Source organism: Muscardinus avellanarius (genome assembly GCF_963383645.1).
Source record: "Muscardinus avellanarius genome assembly, chromosome: 8".
NCBI classification, from domain to species: Eukaryota; Metazoa; Chordata; class Mammalia; order Rodentia; family Gliridae; genus Muscardinus; species Muscardinus avellanarius.
The window spans coordinates 98,308,957-98,331,902 of record NC_137794.1 but is presented as its reverse complement, the minus strand read 5'-3'; the positions used below and the strand labels follow the sequence as shown (position 1 = coordinate 98,331,902).

Sequence of the window (22,946 nt, the reverse complement as noted above, 5' to 3'; positions counted from 1 at the left end):
ATTACCTTAACTGAGACAGAAATAATATTTGACAAATCCCAACATTAATAAAAATAAGTAATTTGAAATCTAGGAATCAGTGGGAACTTCTTCAACTTGGTAGTCACTTATGAAAAATCAATAGCTAATATTATGCTCACTGGTAGAAAACAGAAAGCCTTCACTCCAAAATCAGAAGCAGGACATGGATGCCCATTTTCACCGCTGATGTTCAACATTGTAATGAGAGGTTTAGCCAAAGTTATTAAACAAGAAAAAGAGTTGTGCAGATTATAAAAATAATTGATAAAACTTCCTGTTCATAATCGAAATGAACAAAAATTCTAAAGAGTCTGTACACACACACACACACACACACACACACACACACACTCACAAACTACTGGAGCTAACAAACCCAGCAAAGTAGTGGCTTTTCTATATAGGAAAAGTAGTCCAAAAAGAAAGAAATTTCAGCTACAATATAATCCAAGGAAATTTTACTCATAATACAATCCAAAACACAAAATAAAATACCTGGGAATTAATCAAGCAAGTGTAAGATTTATATGCTGAAAACTAAAAAAAAACACTGCCCGGCATGGTGGCGCATGCTTGTAATCCCAGAGCTTGGGAGACCAAGACAGGAGGATCACACAGGTTCGAAGGCAGCCACGCTGGCTTAAGAGACCCTGTTTCCAAATAGAAAAGTATAAAATTGGTCTGGGAGTGTAGCCTGGAGGTAGAAGGGCTTCCAGAAACCCCAGTACCACCCAAAAAAAAACTAAATAAATGGAAAGATATCCCATGTTTATGGACAGAACAATTTAATATCCCTAAAATGGCAATATAATCCAGCAAAACTGATAGATTTAATTTGACCCTATTAAAATGCAATAGCTTTTTTTTTTTTACTGAAAAGCAAAAGAAAAGTATCAATTTAAAATACCCCCAAATAGAGTGTGTTACTTACCTCGACTCTTAGCTTGTCGGGGATGGTAACCTGAACGAACAGACCCGGTTTCTGTTCCTGTCGCCTGCACATCCTAACCTGTATCCACCATGCGTGAGTGCATCTCCATCCACGTTAGCCAGGCTGGTGTCCAGATCGGCAACGCCTGCTGGGAGCTCTACTGCCTAGAACATGGCATCCAGCCTGATGGCCAGATGCCAAGCAACAAGATGATTGGCGGAGGAGACAACTCCTTTAACACCTTCTTCAGTGAGACGGGTGCTGGCAAGCACGTGCCCAGGGCAGTGTTTGTAGACCTGGAACCTACGGTAATTGATGAAGTTCACACTGGTACCTATCGCCAACTCTTCCACCCTGAGCAGCTCATCACAGGCAAAGAAGATGCTGCCAATAACTATGCCCGGGGCCACTACACCATTGGCAAGGAGATCATTGACCTCGTCTTGGACCGAATTCGCAAACTGGCTGACCAGTGCACAGGTCTTCAGGGCTTCCTGGTTTTCCACAGCTTTGGCAGGGGAATCAGTTCTGGGTTCACCTCCCTGCTGATGGAACGGCTCTCTGTTGATTATGGCAAGAAGTCCAAGCTGGAGTTTTCCATCTACCCAGCCCCCCAGGTTTCCACAGCTGTGGTGGAGCCCTACAACTACATCCTCACCACCCACACCACCCTGGAGCACTCTGATTGTGCCTTCCTGGTAGATAATAGGCCATCTATGATATCTGTCGCAGAAACCTCGACATTGAGCGCCCAACCTAACAGTAACCTGAACCGCCTTATTAGCCAGATTGTGTCCTCCATCACTGCTTCCCTCAGATTTGATGGACTCCTGAATGTTGATCTGACAGAATTCCAGACCAACCTGGTGCCCTATCCCTGCATCCACTTCCCTCTGGCCACATATGTCCCTGTCATCTCTGCTGAGAAAGCCTACCATGAACAGCTTTATGTAGCAGAGATCACCAATGCCTGCTTTGAGCCAGCCAACCAGATGGTGAAATGTGACCCTCGCCATGGTAAATACATGGCTTGCTGCCTGTTGTACCATGGTGATGTGGTTCCCAAAGATGTCAATGCTGCCATTGCCACCATCAAGACCAAGTGCAGCATCCAGTTTGTGGGTTGGTGCCCCACTGGCTTCAAGGTTGGCATTAACTACCAGCCTCCCACTGTGGTACCCGGTGGCAACCTGGCCAAGGTGCAGCGAGCTGTGTGCATGCTGAGCAACACCACAGCCATTGCTGAGGCCTGGGCTCGCCTGGACCACAAGTTTGACCTGATGTATGCCAAGCGTGCCTTTGTTCACTGGTATGTGGGTGAGGGGATGGAGGAAGGAGAGTTTTCTGAGGCCCGTGAGGACATGGCTGCTCTAGAGAAAGATTATGAGGAGGTTGGTGTGGATTCTGTTGAAGGAGAGGGTGAGGAGGAAGGAGAGGAGTATTAATTGTTATAGTGCTGGATCCTGTCATTTCCAGAGTTCAGCTTCCAAGTTAGCTGACAGTGTTATGTAATCTTCACTCAATTATGACCATGTGTGTAAGATTCTCCCTCATGTCTCAAAGTAAAGGCTTTAAGGGAAAAAAATAAAATAAAATAAAATACCCCCAAATAACCATATGAGAACTCACATGTCTATATTTCAGAACTCCATACAAAATTATATTTTAAACATCATATTGACATAAGAATAGATGTAAAACCCAATTAAATAGAATTGAAGATCCAGAAATAAACAAAAAGTCTGTGATCAATTAATTTTCAACACTAATACCAATACTGTTCAACAGAGAAATCACAGCCTTTCTAACAAATAGTGCTAAGATAGCTGAATATCCTTTTGCAAAAGATGCAGTTAGAGCCCGTACCCCATACTGTACCCCAAAAATATATTCACTCAAAATGGACCAATGACTTAAATGCTAAAATCATAAGACAGAAAAAAAATGAGTTAAATCTACATAACCTTGGATTTCACAATAGAATTTTAGAAATGACACCAAGGACATAAACAATAAAAGAGCAATAGGTAAGTTAGTCTTCATTAAAATTATAAACTTTATAACATCAGTAGACACCTACATAAAGATAGAAAATATTTGTGAATTATTTATCTGATGAGCACCTTGTATTCAGAATTCTTATAACTAAAGGTCTCTTGTAACACAACAACAAAAAGAAAAAACAAAATAAAAAATAGGAAAAGGATCTGAATAAACATTTCTCCAGCAAAGATACACAAATGATCAAGCAGCACACGAGATATTAAAAATAATTATTCATTAGTGAAATGCAAAATCTAAACCCCAAGATACCACTTCACACCTAGGAAGATGATATTTAAAAGATGGAAAATAACAAGTATTAGTGAAGTTGTGGTAAAATTGGAACATTTCTGCATTGCTGCTAGGAATATAAAATGATATAGTCACTGTGGGAAACAGTCTGGCAGTAACTCAAGAAGTTAAACATAACATTACCATATGACCCAGCAATTCTACTATAGGAATACATTCAAAAGAATTGAAAATTGGGACTCAAAGAAAAACATGTGCATGAATATTCATAGCAATGCTATCCACAACAACATTTTCTCTCCCTTCTTTTTGCCTTTCCACATACACATACAAACACTCCAGCCAGTGGATGAATGGGTAAACAAAATATGATGTATACAAAAAGTGAAATAATATTCAATCATAAAAAGAAATGGAGTGCAAATACATACTACAATGTGTTTGGACCTCAAAAAACTATGATAACTAAAAAAAAGGCCAAAAACAAAAGGTCCATTTATATGAAATATCCAAAGTGAGTAAATCCATAGAGTCAGAAAGCATAGTGATGTTTGCCAGGGGCTAGGAGGAGAGGTAGTGAGAAATGGCTTCTTCATGGGAATAGGATTTTCTTTTGAGATGACGAAAATGTTTTAGAACTGTAAGTATAGTAAAAGTAACTGAAATTGCTTAAATTGGTATATTTATATTATGTGAATTTTACCAATAGTGTGATGTGAGACTATAATGTACCAATAAAAGTATCTTTTAAATCTAGGAAAAAGTTTTAGTTTACAATCCATAAAATAAGAAGTAGTGGGTGAGATTTGGTCCCTGGGATATAGTTTGCTGAACCCTATTTTTAAGAGGTCACTGCAAGCCGGGCATGGTGGCGCACGCTTGTAATTCCAGCATTTGGGAGGCTGAGACCGGAGGATCGTGGTTCGCAGACAGCCTCAGCTACTTAGTGAGGCCCTCTGCAACTCAGTGAGACCCGGTTTCAAAATAAAGAATAAAAAATAGGGCAGGGGGTGTAGCTCGGAGGTCAAATGCCCCTGGGTTGCATCCCCAGACCCACAAAAAAAAAAAAAAGAGGTCACCGCAACATAACTAAGACAAGAGTGATATTGTAATTGTTTATATCTGTTTATGTACATTTCACAAGCTCCTTAAAGGCAGTGTCCAAACTTTTTTGTTTTTTATTTTTGTTTTTGTTTTGGTGGTACTGGGGTTTATGGAAACTCTTCTGCCTCCAGGCTACACTCTCAGACCTATTTTATACGTTTTTTATTTGGAAACAACATCTCTTAAAGCCAGCGCGGCTGGCGTGATCCTCCTGTCTCCGTCTCCCAAGCGCAGTGATTTATTTTTTGAGGATCAAACTTGTTATTTATTATAAATCTATCATGCTTGGATCAGTGCTCAATGAATATTTATTTAAATGTGCTAATATTTTTTAAATTGGAGAAAGAGATATAAAGTCTCGTTCATCATTTATCACCATTAGGAATATAGAAAATAGCATAGTGTTTTGGGAGAGGGAAAAATGAATCCTATGGGAAATGTTAATGTTATGGTAATTCTCTCTGTGTCTGTATCTGTGTAGCAAATGTTAGTCTGCAACTTGCAGAAAGGCCATAGCTGGATATATGGACATATAGACTTGGTTAATATATATAAAATTATTTGGTACTATTTAAAACCATGGTCTCTGACTTCAGCCAGTCTTTTAGCACTGATCAATAATCTTTTTGTTTGGTCCCCATTCGTCTCCTACTTTCCAGAGATTAGTAAATAAAATCCAACTCTATGTCTGAAATTCTTATTCTGTAACATTCTTTAAATCTCAGGTGACTTTGTCCCATATGATGTGAATATCACCAGTAGAGAACCTATTCATGTTTCTCCCCAAATCCTATTCATGTTTCTACAAATCTATCCATGTTTCCTTTCTCAGAGGTATATAGTCTCACTCTTCTAACTAAGGTGATTTATTCCTTTATATCCTAACTTCTAACTTCTTCTTCCCCCACAAATTAAACCTTCTATACTGGATTTTCGTTCATTCTCACATTCATTCTCTCTCTCTCTCTCTCTCTCTCTCTCTCTCTCTCTCTCTCTCTCTCTCTCTCTTCTCTCCTCTCTCTTTCTTTTCCCCTTCCTCTTTCCTTCAACTCTTTCCTTCTCTGTCTCTTTCCTCTTCTTTCCTCTTTTTCTCTACTCCTGCACCCCACAATCCAGAATCCACTGCAACCATTGCCATTTGAACATAGGCGAGGTGCAGAGCATGAAATGACAGGCAAAGAAATGGCAGGAGCAGAAATTCTGAATGGAAAGGATGCTTCGTGGCCACAACAACTGGGTAGAAGAAAAGTATGTGAAGTCTGAAACAAGGGATGGCCAATATAGGGCACTATTGTTAAAGCTGATCAATTGGTACACAGCATGGATGTGAAATACTATAAAGTCGATTGGTGTACCTGATCACATCCTTAGTTCCTAACAGAATGCTGGGGGGGAGTTGGTGAAGTAGAGCCCAGGAAAGTTAAGATACAACTGAAAAAAAGACAGCTGAATAGTAAAACTGATTGCCATAATGTGCATCCAGTTTAGAGTAGAATTTTTAAAAATTGTGTCATCAAAAAAAATTGTGTCATCAGCTTATATCTTTCTCGCATCATTGGTCAATATTTTAAGTTTATTTACTAAAAAAGAAAGTAAGAAGATTGGCAGATGGAGCAAGACAAAGAAAAAAACAGGTGTGGGAATAGGTTTAGTCACATACTTGAAACTGCCCAGGATGACTAAGACCCAATATAAAGATAGAAATAGGAACCCAGGTTCAAATCCTTATCAAAGATGGAAAGATTAATCATAAGTAAATTTTTATTTAATATGATTATTTTAAAAAATTAAAGTACTGCAATGGTGGCACTCAGCTGTAATCTCAGTACTTGGAGGCTAAGACAGGAGGATAATAGGTTTGAAGCCAGCCTCAGCAATTTGTCAAGGCTGTCAGCAATTTATAAGATCCTGTTCCAAATAAAAACAAAATAGGGCTGGGGTGTAGCTCAGAAGTAGATTCCCCATGGATTCAATCCCCAGCACCTTATTCATAAAAATAATCTTTTTAAAGCTTAAAGGGGGGAGGTAGGACCTTGACAAGAAATCAACTCTTGTTAAAAATGAGTTGCATATGGAAAAAAATCCCATTCCTCAAGCTCAGGCATATAGGACCTGCCAAGACCCCGACTAGTCCTGAAGAACTGAAAAAAATCAGTTACCACCCAACATCTACACAAAGAGTTTAATATAACTATGATTAATATGCAAAAGGTTCTTGTCAAATGAGTAGAAAAGAGGCATGGAAAGATGAGATGTTTTAGAAGAGAGATGGAAAATCCAGAAACAAAAACATTCAGAGACCAGACATTCCTTTATTTGCTTATCAGAATGCTGGACAAAACAAAATTAAAATAAATTCAATGAACTTGACGATGGCAACTAAAGTAGCAAAGGCCCTAAATGAAACACAAAGAGAAAAAAGTGGAGAAAAATAAAACATATCATCCTAATGCTTTGAAATAATATCAAATGATCCTCAAATGTGTAAGTAAAAAAGAAGGAAAGAGAGAATATATAAAGAGAAGAGAATATCAATTTGAAGGGACACTGGCTGAGAACTAAAAGTTAATTAAAAAATCAACAAATGGTTTCAAGAAGCTCAGGGAACTCAAAGAAGGACAAGCACAAATAAACACGTATTTATGCAATTGTGCACATCAAAATCAAAAGTAAAGAGAAAATCTTGAAGTTAGCCAGAGAAAACTATAGCATTATATACAGCAATACAACAACAAAAAAGCAACAGTAGTATCTGTATCAAAAATATGAAAGCCAAAGTCCAATGAAGAATACCTTTGAAACACAAGACAAAACATTAAAACATTGTCAACCTAAAATTTTTCACAAAGGAAAAAATATCTTTCAAACCAAATATCTTTCTTTTTTAATTTTTCCAAATAGCTTTCAAAATACAGACATTTTTACACAAACAGAAGCAGAGATAATTCACTTCAGTCAATCTACACTATAGTAATGTTTAAGAGAACTTCACAAAAATGTTTTAATTTTATGCCATCCATTTGTTTATTGTTGATTTTATTTCCTGAGCACTAGGGGTATTATTGAGAAAGTTTCTCTACCAGTGTCTCCATGTTGGAGAGTTGGTCCTATGCTGTCTTCTAGCAATTGAAAAGTTTCTGATCTAATTTTTGGGTCTTTGATCCATCTTCAGGAGGCTTTTGTGCAGGTTGGGAGATAAGGATCTAATTTCATTCTTCTACATATGGAGATCCCACTTTGCCAACACCATTTGTTTTGAGCATGCACGCTTGTCAAAAATCAGCTGGCTATAAGTGTAGTGGTTTGTCACTGTGTCTTCTATTCCCTTGGTCTATGTGTCTGTTTTTATGCTAGTATGGTAGAAAATATTTGCCAACTACTCCTCTGATAAAAGACTAAGATCTAGAATCTATAAAGAACTTTTTTAAGAATATCAAAACACAAATAATCCAATCAAAAATTGACAATTGAATGGACACTTCTAAAAAGAAGAAACATAAATGGCTAAAAAAAATACTCAAGTACAAATTAAAACTACACTGAAAGCCAGGTGTGGTGGCGCATGCTTGTAATCCCAGTATTTGGGAGGCTGAGACAGGAGGATCATGGTTCACGGACAGCCTCGGGTACTTAGTAAGGCCCTTTGCAGCTCAGTGAGACCCTGTTTCAAAATAAAGAATAAAAATAGGGCTGGGGATGTAGCTCAGAGTTTGAATGCCTCTGGCTTCTGTCCCCAGTACTGAAGAGAAAAAAAAACTACACTGATAATAGCATCTTTTATACACTGTTGGTAGGATTGCAAATTTTTGTGGAGATTAGTGTGAAGGTTCCTCAAAAGACTAGGACTGCAACCATTACATGACCTAACTAGGCCACTCCTTGGTATCTTTTCAAAAGAATCAAAGCTAGAATATTATAGTGATACATGTATGCCCATGTTTGTAGCAGTACAAAATAGTTAAATTATGGCACCAACTTAGGTATGTGTCAACAGAGGAATGAAGAAAATATGGTATAGAGACATAATGGAACAATAAGGAAGAAAAAACTCATGTCATTTGCAGAAAAACAGATGGAGCTAGAGAACATTATGCTAAGAAAAATTAGCCAGTCTCAGAAAGTCAGTGCTTATATTTTTTCTTATATGTAGAGTCTAGAGAAAAAATAGGAAACAAAAAGGACTTTATGTAAATAAGAAGGGAGATCAATAAAATAGTGGAAGGGTTTTGGGGAACGGAGGTAGGGAGGAAGAAAGGAACCTAGAGGAAGGAAACAGATCAAGTAATGTCATGTTCATATGTAAAGAATTTCTATCATGCTCACTCACATGTACAGGGAGGAAAGAGAAAGAGTGGAGTGGGATGTGGAGAGTAATACACCAAGCAGTGCATGCATGTATGAATGAATCGCTTTGAATCTCACTGTTATGTGTGATCAAACTGCACCAATGAAAGAACAAAAAAGGAAAACTCTTCAGATTACAAATGATACCAGATGAAAGTGTATATACCAATGAATAGAGCATATCAAAAATAGTAAATTATGCACAATTAAAAGGAGATAGTTACTCTTATTTTACTATCTTTGAAAGATAATTTTAAAAATACAAATAGGAATTATGGCCGGGCGTGGTGGCACACGCTTGTAATCCCCGCGCTTGGGAGGCGGAGACAGGAGGATCGCACAGGTTTGAAGCCAGCCGCGCTGGCTTAAGAGACCCTGTTTCCAAATAAAAATATAAAATAGGTCTGGAAGTGTAGCCTGGAGGTAGAAGGGCTTCCAGGAGCCCCAGCCCCAGTACCACCAAAACAAACAAACAAACAAACAAACAAACAAACAGGAATTATGCATTGTGTGGTTTAAAACAAATGTAAAAGCAAAATATGCAAAAGATATACAAAGGATGAGATAGGAAATGGAAATATAAACTATGGTATTTTCTAAATCCTTGTACTCTATGTGAAGTACTATAATATTATTTGAAGGACGTTGTTATAAAGATATATAAGCCTTAGAATGATCACTAAAAAATTGTTAACAAGCAGGGTGTGATGGTGCACACTTGTAATCTCAGCATTTGGGAGGCTGAGACCGAAGGATCACGGTTCTCAGACAGCCTCAGGTACTTAGTGAGACCCTGTTTTGAAATAAAGAATAAAAAATTGGGCAGGGGATTCCATCCCCAGACCCACACACACAAAAAAAATTGTTAGCAAGTGGATAATTGCCAAAAGTGCCAACATAATGCCAAAAGTGAACATAAAATAGAAGCAGAAAAAAATCACAATCCAAAATAAAGCAGAACACAGATCATATACAGTAAGAACAGGGGTGCTAGAAATAGGCTGAAAGCGTTCATTTTAAAATAGAGTCTCATTTCTTAGAAATAATGACTCGTTGACAGAATAAAAGCAAAGTTAGTATAGCAAATGACTGTTGTAGTTTAGGGTAGCAAAGAGATACTTCCATGAGAGTGTTAGTCATCCAGTATCTATGAACTTGCGGAAGGACATAATTGCAGTGCTGAAAGCTTGCTCTCATAAGGAGTAAGACCAAATACACTTTTCCCCTTTTGTTTTGTTTTTTTGTTTTGTTTTGTTTTGTTTCATTTTCACTTAAAATAAGAAGAGTTGGTAAACATTATTGAGAAATATGTTTTATACAGAGTGCAGTTGTGATCAGTCACTAGAGTATGAGACTAAAATAATCACTCATAAACTAAAGAGCTCTAGTCTAAGAAAAGTAGAAAAACAAATGCTTCTTAAAGACAAAATACAAAAATAGGATCTAAATTAAGTTTGATAAAAAATGCAATGTTTAATTAAATAAACCATGAAAAACACTACAGAATTTTAAACTAATAGGATTGACCTTTTGCCTGTATGTTACATTTCTTCTAAATCTCTTCAGAGTTAATATCTTCATTTCATAGATAGGAAGTACAGAAGAGTTGAATGCTTCAGATAGACCCGCTTTCAAATACTAGATATCTTGTTTTATTGAATAACCCTCGACAAGCTATCCATGTTTTTACAGACTCTATTCTTTAATATTTATATATATACATACATAACTTCATGGAATAATTTTAAAGATTAATGAGATTGTGAGCCGGGCATGATGGCAAATGCTTGTAACCCCAGTGCTTGGGAGGCTGAGACAGGAGGATCACACAGGTTCAAAGCCAGCCTCAGCTACTTAGTGAGGCTCTCAGCAACTTAGTGAGACCCTGTTTCCAAATCAAGTATAAAGCAGGAGGCACATAAACAAATGTATCAAAGTTAATCACCAAACAAGCATGGGATCAGAGAAGGGGAGGGAATGGGATGGGGAGTGGATGAGGGCTAATTGGATGATGTGTGCTTGTATATCCTCTCAAGTCTTGTATTCCAATGTGCTATATGATTACAATGCACCAATAAAAATAAATTTTTAAAAAGTAGGTCTGGGAATATAGCCCGGAAGTAGAAAAGCCCCTGGGTTCCACCCTCAGTACCACAAAAATAAACAAATAAATATATTAATGAGATTGTGAATGAACAGTGTCTAAAAGACATATTTTGTGTCTTTATCTGACTCCCTGTCACTAAATATGTGATGTTTGTTATCAGAAAAAGCAGTTTAAAGTCACTTTGCTATCATTATTACTATAATGGCATTTCTATGTTATATCCCTAGAAGGCAATACTGATTTGAGGCATCTGTTTAAATATCAGGTATCATATATGGGATGTTTAGACTAAAATCTTGTACTACCTATAGCAGAGTCCTAAATGAGGTCCACTAGAATGATAACCAAGCCTTATGCCACCCATGATGTCTTTTATGTTCTCTTCACAAATGCAAAGAATCAAAATGCTTAGTCTGATAAACTAATATCACCTGGCCCAAACTAAACAAACCTAACAGCTTAGTTAGCCTAAGTGGCCTTACCTTAGGGAAGCAAAACTTTCAATGGACTTTTTTGAAATATTAAATTTTCTCATAAACCATGAAAAGATCTTTAAGAAATTTCTAGCGCTCAGCATTCCTGGTCAGGAACCACAGGGACCAATTTAGTATATTCCAAGAAGTACGCCTCACAAAATCAAGATATTTTAGTCCTAACCAAGTGCTAAGATCATCCTAGAAAATCAAATCAGCCATATGAGAGATCATTCTATCTTCTCAAAAAATTTTTTTTGATATTGTTGTAGTTTGAATCTGAAATGTCTCACACAGGCCCAGGAGTTAAAGGCTTGTTCCACACTACAGGGAGGTGTTGTAGCCTTTGAGAGGTGGAGTTTATGGAAAGGTCCTTAGATCATTGGAGGCTTGCCTTGCAAGGGGTCTGTGAGACCCTAGCTGCTGCTGCTTCTTCCTCCTTTTACACTTTTGTTCAGAATACAAGCAGTTTTGTTATTGTTGTTTATTGTTTGTTTTGTTGTACTGGAGACTGAACCCAGGAGTTATACCCCAGTCCCTTTTTTAAATTATTATTATTATTGTTCTGAAACAGAGTCTCACAGGTTCCTGAGAGTATCAGTTACATTACTGAAGCTGCCCTCCAATCTGCAATCTTCCTGTCTCAGCCTCCCAAGAACTGGGATTATAGGCATTCTCCACCATTCCTGGAAGATATAAGCAATTTTGCTCCACCTTGGGCTCCTAGCATGATATGAGATGATAACTTGTCACAGGCACAAGAAAAGGAGCCTAACTGATTATGTTCTGACCTCCAAAACTATGAGTCAAAATAATCTTTTTTTTTCTTTAAAATTTAATAATCTGGGACATTTTGTTATGTGATGGAAAGCTAACACAGAGGGTTTCTATTCAAAACCCAGTAAGAATTCCAAATATATGAATGCCAGAAAGATATAAGAACAACACAAAGCAATATCATCTTGAAAGTTAAATAATATTTTATTGCCAAGTGCTATGGTGCACACTGGTAATCTCAGCATTTGGGAGGCTGAGACAGGAGGATGGAGCTCATGGCCAGCCTCAGCTACTTAGTGAGGCCCTTTGCAACTCAGTAAGACCCTGTTTCAAAAAAAAAAAGAATAAAAAATAGTTCTGGGGGTGTAGCTCGAAGGTAGAATACTCCAGGTTCCAGCCCCAGTACAGAAAAATAATAATAATAATAATAATAATAATAATAATAATAATAATTTGTTGAACCCATGAGAATTAACTCAAATTATTATATCATTATTAAATTAAGTCAAATTATTATTATTATTATTATTATTATTATTATTAAAGTCAAGTTTGAGACTTGATGCGAGTGGGGAGGCTCATAGGTAGTGTCTGCTATTTTCCAGAAATGTATCCCCAAATTAGTGTGATCTGGTTTTGTTTGTTTCTTTGTTGTTTGTTTGTTTGTTTGTTTGTTTGTTTTTAGGATTTCCAAGTCAGGAATTTTACCAAGTCCTGCTAGTTGGCTCCAGGGTATGTAAAACAAAGAGAGTGAAAGTCTCTAAAGTACAAAGCAGCAGCGACTGGCTGTCTATTTTCTCCTGTGCATGTAATTTGGCTCTGCTTTGTTTTTGCCAATTACAGATTTCAGCATAGAAACAGCTTGCTGAAGAAAACAGCTTCTGGATATATGTTGTCCTTAATGACTGCTTACTAAGTATTTTCAGTTCTTAATTTGGGGTCAGGTCCTTGTTGTAATTATTGATTTCACTTTGAATTTTAAGGATAAAAGAGTCGCTCTTCACTCACACATCCATGCTGCATCCTTGCTATCAAAAATTGTGTGATTTTATAAACCATGGTTAAAGTATTTAATAACGCTGGTGTCTCAGTTTCAATCGGAAGTGCTTACATTTTGTTTCCAATATAGCAAGGCCTCATACCAGAAAGTCCAGGAGTCAGCCCATTCAATGGCTGAAAGCAAAATATCACCCATTCATGCATTCAACACTTATTTACTAAAGGCTTCCTTTATGTATTTTCAAAACATTTTTTAATAATCAGCGATTATCAAACCACACATCCTTGGTTCAAATTGGTTGAACTTAATGAACTAGAACTACCAAATAAGTTGTCACTTAACCCTACATAAGAACCAGTAGATCTGCATTCACTTCTGAATTAAAACTTCAATTGTATTAAATACTATATATTGCTCACCTTCAAAAGAAGAAACTACAATAAAATTGAAATGTCACCTTGCTTTTGTTTTTACTCATTTAAGATAACCTTGACCTCCAGGCACAAAATTAGGAGCCATTAAAAAGTCCTGTGGGTCCCCCTTCCGCCCCATAATCTTTAAGTTCTTCTCTTAGGAGCTTCTCTTAGCTTGAACTTGAGAAGGAGAGGAGGAAATGGTGTTTCTGAGAAGCACATCATTCTCATCATTCCTGACACTCCCCTCTTAAATGACCATGAGTGAGTGACAGGGATGAGCCCTGAGGAACAATGTCCAGCCCCAGCTGCTGCTGGGTAACGTAACAGATGGAATGCATTTTCTTTTTATTGTCCATTTGGGGTCTTAGCCATAATTCTGGGTCAGCAGGGAAGAATATTCACTTATGTCTTATCAAGTCTCTCCTAACAGAATCTCAGTTGTATTGAAGTAACTAGCTAAGATTCCTTGATTTTGGTTGTCCTAAAAAATGACTCACGCTTAATAAAACTGGTCACAAGAATCCCATTATTGTATTCTTCTTCATTAAATATACTCCTTTCCTCATCCCTTGAAGTGGAGGTAGCCACATGAAGACAGTTATGATCAATGAGAAGTAAGAGGAAGTCTTCTGGAAAATGTGTGAGAAAAATGTTGTTCCCTGATAAAAAGAAGTCGCAAAAAAAAAAATTTATGACCATGACACTTCCTCTCTATGTGAGATACTGACGTGTGGGTCTTGCTGCCTACAGATGTTGCAACTACATTGAGGCCATGGAGGAAAAAGTGCAAATGTGAACAAAATTTGATGACACGATCTGGCTGCTATGACAAACCTTCCTTCAGACTTTTTGCATTTATTATTTAAACCAAACTTCCAGGAATTCTGTGGATTTCATATAATATCCTTTCTGAGAAAATTAATACTTTTAAAAATCCACAGTTCAATTACTAATTGCCACATATTTTATGTAAAAATTATACTCAATTTCAGATAATGTTCTGTAGATATCATGATATGTTAATAAACTGTCTTGATGACAGTCTTTCTACCATTGTAAGAGGCTAAATACTGTTTTCTGTGTTGGTCTCATTATCTTCAATGGTTGTGATCTCAAGCTTTTTTTCTTTTTAAATAACCAAGTTTTTTTCTTTTTAAATAACCAAGTTCATTGTTGAGTATCTGGTTTCTGTGGATGGGGATAGAGATTCAATGAATAAATGAGATATGAGTTCTAAAAGATGTTAGAATAGAACTATGAGATTAACCTTTAGACTTAAAAGAAATATATTTAAATAAACTTATAATTTAAATAGATGTCTATACAGAAGTATATATGGTTATACTTGGAGAAACCAGTACATGTCTCTAATTCCTATTTTTTAAAATTTACTATACAGATAATAGCAATAAAGTTTTTTAGACTAACTTATAAGAACAGTTATATATCATATATATTTTTGTAGGAAAAAATCTTTTTGGTACCCTGTATTGAACCCAGGGGCATCTACCTCCAAGCTGCACCCCAGCCTCTTTTACTTCTATTTCAAAATAGGATTTCACTCAGTTTCTGAGAATCTTGCTAAGTTGCTGAGTCTGGCTTCGAAAATGCAGTCCTCCTAGCCCAGTCTCCCAAGTACTATGATTATGAGTGTACACCACCATACCTGACGAGATAAAAGCTTTTTTAAAATTCAGTCTATCATAAATATAAAAGGAACAATAGAGATACAATTCATTATTTAACAAAAATTTTCAGGTTATATTGGTTTCTATATTCTAACTGAATACATAAATATATGATTCAAATCTTTATGGCAAACTGGACATATTCTATATCTACATTTAGTTTATAGAAAAGTGTAAGTAGCATATCTGGAGTTCCATATGTGGAATTCTAATACTTTATATTTGATTTTACATTTCTGACACATATTCCAATTGCAAAACCAGGTCTTGTTTCATTTTATTAAACTGATTAATTATGAAAGATAACCACAGGTAGAATTTATACAATGGAGCATTCTCTCTTTCTGCCCAAGGGAACTATCCACTTGTCTAGAAGCTTCATAGTCTAGTCTAGTTATAGAAGCTAAAAGTAAATGGTTATTCTCTAGTTGGAGATTTTGTCTTTTTAGGGAAAAATAAAATATCTGTTTGTTGATACATGTTCAAGCAGCTTTGTTTCTCAGGAGGAATTAAGAGACAGATATTTTTCTACTTTATTATTCTCAGGCTAAATTTGCTAAGATTTCAAAAATGTAATTGGTTTGGAGCTTTCTTTCTGTTACCACTAAGGAATCATTAGGTTATATATCCCAGAGTAAATGAGTCCATTCCAAATGAAAGATCAGAGGCTTCTAGAATATCTATCTATTCCCATTTATTATTACTCAAATTGTTCACAAATGGTATTTCGTATAAGACATATGTATTTAAATGGATGCATGATTTAAAAGTAAAATAATTTCTCTATTTCTTAACTGGTGTCTTGACAATCCAAACACAATATTTTCTGATTATAATGTACAAAAAGAAATTTCTCTCTCTTCCTCTCTCTATGTCTTCCCCTCTCTCTCTCTTCCTCTTTCTCACTCTCCCTGTCTCTTTCTTCCTCTCTCTCTTCCCATCTCTCTTCCCATGTCTCTCCTCTCCTCTCCTCTCCTCTCTTTTCTTCTTCTTCCTCTTCTTCCTCTTCTTCTTCTTCTTCTTCTTCTTCTTCTTCTTCTTCTTCTTCCTCTCTCTCTCTCTCTCTCCTCTCTCTCTCTCTCTCTCTCTCTCTCTCTCTCTCTCTCTCTCTCTCTCTCTCTCTTCCATTATTAACTGCCAAGAGCAATGTCCTATGACCATGATGTTTTTTCCTTGCTGTCTGCTGGACTAAATCTCCGAAGCCATGAGCCAGATAAACGTTCCTTCCTCAATGCTGTTCTTTTTAGGTATTTTGGTCACAGCAACAAACAGATGACTAACACAGACAGAATCTCACTAATTTACCCAGGGTGGCTTCAGGGTGGCTTCAAACTAGTGAACCTCCTGTCTCAGCCTTCTGAGTAGCAAGATTATAGGCATGCAGCACCATGCCTGGCTTCCAGGTACTTTTCTAAGTGATCGAGATACCTCAGTGGGGGGAAAAAACTATGCAAAAATATATAGTTTCTTTCTAGCAGACAAAAACAGAAAATAAACACAGAACATAATAAACAAGTAAATTGCATAAGTGTCCTTGGGAAAATCAGAACTGCAGGTTAGAGTGCAGTGCAACTTTAAATAAACAGGCTTCATTGAGAGAGAACATTTGAACAAAGATTTAAAGGCAGTGAGAGAGTTAGCTTTGAGAATACGTCTGTGAATATTGTTCCATGTAGAGAAAACATTCCATGAGATCCCCTACAGTTTGAGAGTACTGCATGTGATTCAAAATACACTGTACTGTTTTTTTTTTTTTTTCTGGGAGAGGACAAATGAAGGAGAGAACAGCTGGGGCTGAGAACAGCAAGCAAGTGAGCACTAGTTCGTATAGAGCCTTGTCACCTCCGGGCTCTGCACCCAGGACAACTGCATAGAAAGATGCTCTGAGACTGTATTCCTAGTCTTCAAGAGGTGAGAGAGAAGGCAAGAGAACCAGGCCCCCAGAGTAAAACTCAGCTCTTTCTTTTATTAAAGGCTTACAGAGTTAAGAATGGGCCATTTAATCATGAGTGTCTCTTACTAGGAAGTAGAACATTGTGTTCAGAATATTTTAGAAAATAAATTGTTGTCTGATAGGTTTGCAAGTGTGGGAGAAGTTGTTGTCTACAGCTCCCTCCCTGGGGTGGTCTTCTGCCCTGAAGTAAAGCAAGCAACAGTTGTAGTAAGACAGAAGGACACTGCTTAGACAGTGAAGGGACAGTGAGGCCATTGTCTTTAGTTCCTTCAACAAAGGCCATCTTCTACCAATGCAAGCAAGAAGCTACAAATCCTTAAAGCCAGTATCTTTTAGACTTAGAACCATTTCCCATAGTAGCCCACTGGAATTTGTTTCACTCTACATAACATGAAGAGCCATTGAAAGGCTTGAGACAGGAGGATAGCACAGATTCGAAGCCAGCCTCAGCTACTGAGTGAGGCTTTCAGCAACTTAGTGAGACCCTGTTTCCAAATAAAGTATAAAATAGGTCTGGGAGTATAGCCCAGAGGTAGACAGCCCCTAGGTTCCACCCCAGTACCACCAAAAAAATAAAATAAAATAAAATAAAGGCTTTGCACACAGAAAGACACAATCTTACTTATGATTTAGTAAGACGACTCTGGCTGCCTTGAGAACAGACTGCAATAGAGGCAGCGATACTAGTACAAGACGACTGAATAAAACATAATGGTGGCTTGAGTAGACCAGGGAGGCAGCAGTGAAGATTATGATAAATTACCACTTTCTTGATATATGTTATGAGAATTGTTAATATAAAGGAATTTATGTGGGTAATATTTTTAAAATAATTATAAGGATGATGGCTAGATTTTTGGCTTTTCAAAGATTCTTGGAAGAATGCCATTGTCATCAACTGCACTACTGGTAGGCCTTAACAATTGCCTCATTTCAGGGTCTGGGGAAAATTTAAACTATTGTTTCTTCATTTGCTTTTCATCTTAAACAACATAAGAAGGCAAAATCAGTTCTTTGTATGCATGGAAAAATTTCTTATGTGGCATGATTTCTATCATTCCAGGAGGGTATAAAGCTCTCCTGAGTCTCCACCATTTTGTTTGTATCTGGAATCTAAGTTGTTGGAACTTTTCTTAAAGGATTGGATTACTATTACAATGCAAATGACCCTGAAAGCAGATGCCACTTAAGCTGTTATCAGTAAACAAATCTGTTTATACTTCAGTATGCAACAAGACTGGTTAAAGAAACAAAGATGTAACTAGGAAAAGCCTACTAAACTGCTATAATTTAAAACTAAAGTAATGTATGCCTGTAATCCCAGTACTTGAGAGGCTGAGACAGGAAGATCACAGGTTCAAGACTAACCTTAGCAGAATGTTTCTGTTTCAATATTAAAAAAAAAAAAATAATGATGGCTGAGGGTGTAGCTCGGGGGTAGAATTACCCTGAGTTCAATCCCACTAAAACACACACACACACACACACACACACACACACACACACACACACAGCAACCTGAGAATCATGAAAGTTAAGTGATCTACCTGAGATCATTAAACTCAGTGGGACAAGATGTGAGACTAGAATCCATGTGTCCTGTCTCCTTTCGTGGATCCCTGTCTGGAAGACAACAGTGTTGAAGGCAGTAATGGAGTTCAAACATAGGCAAGAATGATTGTAAAAGAGAGTACCTATTTGATTCTAACTTCACATTTATTTGCTTTCTTATCTCACCAGCAATGAACTTCATTTATTTTCAACTTCTCTCTCTCTAATGCCTATTTCCCTTGAGCCTCTTCCTATAATAATTTTCAAAAAAATTTTATCTTAAAACAAACTATAACTACCCCTAGATTCCTCCATTGATCCAATATTCTTCTATATCTCCTACAGGATCTCTCAAAACTACTCAAAATCAACCCCAAGAAAAAAGACTCTATACTGGATCATCTCCTTTTCACCTCCCATTCACACTTCTACCTACTGTAAGCAAACTCTTCCTCATGACTACCTAAACTCCTCAAACAAATCATCAATGACCCCTAAAAGATCCACTGGATATTTTTAGTTTTCTTTGAACTTGACCTCTCCTCAACATCTAACTTCGGAATGTTCCTTTATCATCAAAACTCACCCCTACTTGATTTCTTGACTTTCTGAGTTCCCATCCTAGCGCTCCACACACATCTCAGACTCTTTTTAAACTCTTGCTATTTAACTTTATTTTGCACAGCCGGGTATCAAACTCAAGGCCTCACATACACTAAACAAGTGCCCTACCACTGAACTACAACTCCAGCCCAAACTCTTGATCTTTAAATATCTGTGCATTATTTGAAACCTCATGCCACTGATCAAAACCTCCTCCAGTTTTCAGACAAGAACTCTACCAAGCCACAGCGTTTTGCTTCAAAATGTGCATAGTGACCATTTTGATATGAGAATTGATTCCACAGTAAAAAGTCTTTCATGTTTCTCACAAAAAAAGAAAAGTACTAAGTTATAGAGATAGACCAAGTTAGGAATCCTGTCTAGATTGATATTTTGATATCTGTGACCAATTATATTAATATTACCAAATTTTATTTTTAAAAGCTAACCAGCAAAAAGAACCATAATATATGAAAAAAACACTGAACCTTTTGTTGTTGTTGCTTTCATCTAAGTTATTCTTATCTCTAAGTAGAAAATAAAACATATGGTACAGAGAATCTAAAAGCAACATTTAAAAAATAAAAATAAAAGCAACATATATTAACATTCAAAAACATAAGAATTTTTTCCATCATTCACTCCAAAATTTTAAATCTTCTAATGACTTTGTGTACCAACAGGTATTGATAAAAATAATCTGTCTCCTTTAAACTTGCACCATAAAAGGAATAAAGATGACAGGGACTTAATAATTAAAACTGGCACAGAGACTGACCAATCTGAAGGATGTCAAAATGCATATCTGTATTCAAAATGACTAAAAGAGTATGCTCATAGGTATTCAATTCTATCTTAGGAGATGTTTCTTTTGTAATCAGTATAATAATCACTGCTGGTTCAAATTTATCTTAAATAGTTGATTAAATACTTTATTTCTGCCAACATATTTATTATGAATTATCCTCCTCAATGAGACAAATTTATGCTTTTCAGGTTGATTTTAATGTATCACATTAAACTGGAAAGAAATTCAACAAATATTCTGTAAGGACAAAATAGGTATTAAAGCAAGAGAATTCTTTCATTGCCTACTAGTACAATAGAAAAATATTACCTTCGTCCTTTCTGTAAAACAAAATTGAGAAAATGGCTATTTGGGGCATGCAAAGCATTCTGGTTATTCTCTTGTTGATTGGCTTGACCCTTATTCATGGGTTATTTGTTTTCAAAGTATTAAGGTTAATGAAATATATAATGATATCTATTTTATTACAAACTAATCTTGGGGGAGGGTGTTTGAAGGCAGGGCCCTGTGCATGCAGGCAAGTACGCCTCCACTGCTACATCCCTAGCCTTCTGAATTGCTTTTTTTCTCTTTTCTTTCTTTTCTTTCCTTTTCTTTTTTTTTGATGAGGACTTTTTAAACTGTTACAATTCATTAGTTATCATTCTCAAGATCTATATTTTGTATACTTTCTAACCTCTAGGAATAGCACTTCCTTTGAGAAAAATTTTAAAAGTTGGATAACTCTCTGCTCTAGCATCTAAATCTTAAGGGTCTCAGTCTTGATCCGATATTCTTTTTGTTTTCTTACCTACATTCTCTTTTTAGGTGATATCACCCATGTTTATATTAATGGAGTGGTTCTCAAAGTGTAGTTTGAGGACCAGTGGCACTAATATTATTTAGAAACTTGTTAAAAATACATACTTTTGTATGTATAAAGACATGCATATTTTTAGAGCTCACACCCCAGAGCTTCTAGAAACTGTGGGGATAGGACCTAGCTATCTGCATTTAACAAACCCTCCTGGTGGTTTAGACTCACTGAACTAATGGCTCCTTGTACCAGATAATTATCAACCTCCTTAAAAATATTGGGAGATTATTATTTAAAAATTGTCACTTCACAATTAATATATTTGATGAGACTCCTGGTTTGTGTTCCAAATCCTTTCTACTTCAGAAAATGTCACTACCATTGATCAATTTGTTCAAGTTAAAAAAAAATGCATGCCATCATTGACTACTCCTCCCTGTTTCCTCATTTTCCCCCACTCATTCAATTACAAAACCCTGTCAATTTTGCCTCCCAAATTTATTCTAAATCCACCTACTTTTCTCTCCCTTCTCCTCCTGCACCTTTCTCCAACCTGACTTCTAACTGGTCTCTTTCTTTCCTTTTTCTTTCCCAGCGATCCATTATTCATATAACATCTAGAATGCTTTTTAAGTTCAAATCATATCATTCCTCCTTGTAAAAATTTATACTGTCATTGGATTACCCATAGAATAAATTTCAGTTAACTTTCGGTGACCTACAAAGCCTTAGAGGATCTGGCTTCTGCCTATCTCACAAGACTGCTCTGCATTTGCGCTGTGAAAAACTATAGCCCTTTTCTGTTCCTTGAATGTGCCAAGAATTTCCTATACCTGGATCCTTGATCTTGCAATTCCCTTTGCCTAAAATGTTCCTCTCTTGTGCCCTCATTCCTCACTACTCAGCTCAAATAAAAATTCCAAAGAAAAACCTTTTCTAATAAATACCCATTAAAAATAAGCCCACTCTAGACTATTACATAGATTTTTTTTTTTTTTTGCAGTACTGGGTATAGAACCCAGGAACATTCTACCTCTGAGCTATATCCTCATCCCTATTTCTTATTCTTTATTTTGAAATAGGGTCTCACTGAGCTGGAAAGGACCTCACTTAGTAGTTGAGGCTCTCCTAGAACCACGATCCTCCTGTCTCAGCCTCCCAAATGCTGAGATTACAAGTCTGCACCACTATGCCTGGCTACGTATATTCTTTATAGGATCCTTCACCGGGAGAGCAGTAGAGTAAAGGATTAGACAGAGGAAGGAGAGGACGGTTGGGGAGGTGCTGAGGAATTAAACCAATCAAGTGATCTTATCCCTATGTACAAATATATCACAATAAATGTTAATATTTATAATCCACAAATAAGAATTAATAAAAATAAGATCCCTCAGAGTAAATATCATTCTCTGTAATCCCCATCCTTTTGTGTTAATTTGCTTATTATCTGCCTATGCCACCAAACTCTTAGATCTTCAAAGACAAAAAACCTTGTCTACTTTGCCACTTTATTTCCAATTCCTAACATAATACTTCATACTTAATACCTGTTCAAAACTAATGTCATGATAGGTACCAACAAAGGATATTCTGAGAACAAAAACATAACACATTAACTCTTAGAAAAGTGAAGGTGAAATAGTCTAAAGTAATGCCCAGTTGTGCTCAGAAGGAGTGAACAGAAATGAGCTGGCCTGAACTGGGAACGGGATTCTAAACAGAAGGAGAAACACGTAAACACACCTGGAAGACAGAGAATGAAACTGAGGAGCTGCAAGTAACCTCGATGGTTTCAGGATAAAATTCAAGAAGTGGTTCTCAAAGTGTGGTTGAAGGATAAGGAAGGACAGAGAGGTAAAACCCAGGCCAGACAATACATGACTAATCATGCTAGGCTATAAATCCTAGCATCTAAAAAAACAGAGTTATCGAACAGTATTAAACAGAATAAATAATTTAGTCAGCTTTGTTTTAAAAGGATAGATAACATGAACATGTGGGGAAATTTAAGCTGTCATATGACACACCATTGGAAATACAAACTAGGATTGTGACCAATAAGGATTGAAGTTCAATGG

General features: G+C 36.6%; 1 pseudogene across 1 annotated transcript; it reads left to right on the top strand.

Moving 5' to 3' along the window:
• The first annotated feature begins 1,041 nt into the window (after positions 1 to 1,041).
• LOC308265975 (tubulin alpha-1B chain-like) lies at positions 1,042 to 2,397 on the top strand (annotated as a pseudogene). The gene has a single exon. The product of its transcript is annotated as a tubulin alpha-1B chain-like (transcript).
• The last annotated feature ends 20,549 nt before the right edge of the window (positions 2,398 to 22,946 follow it).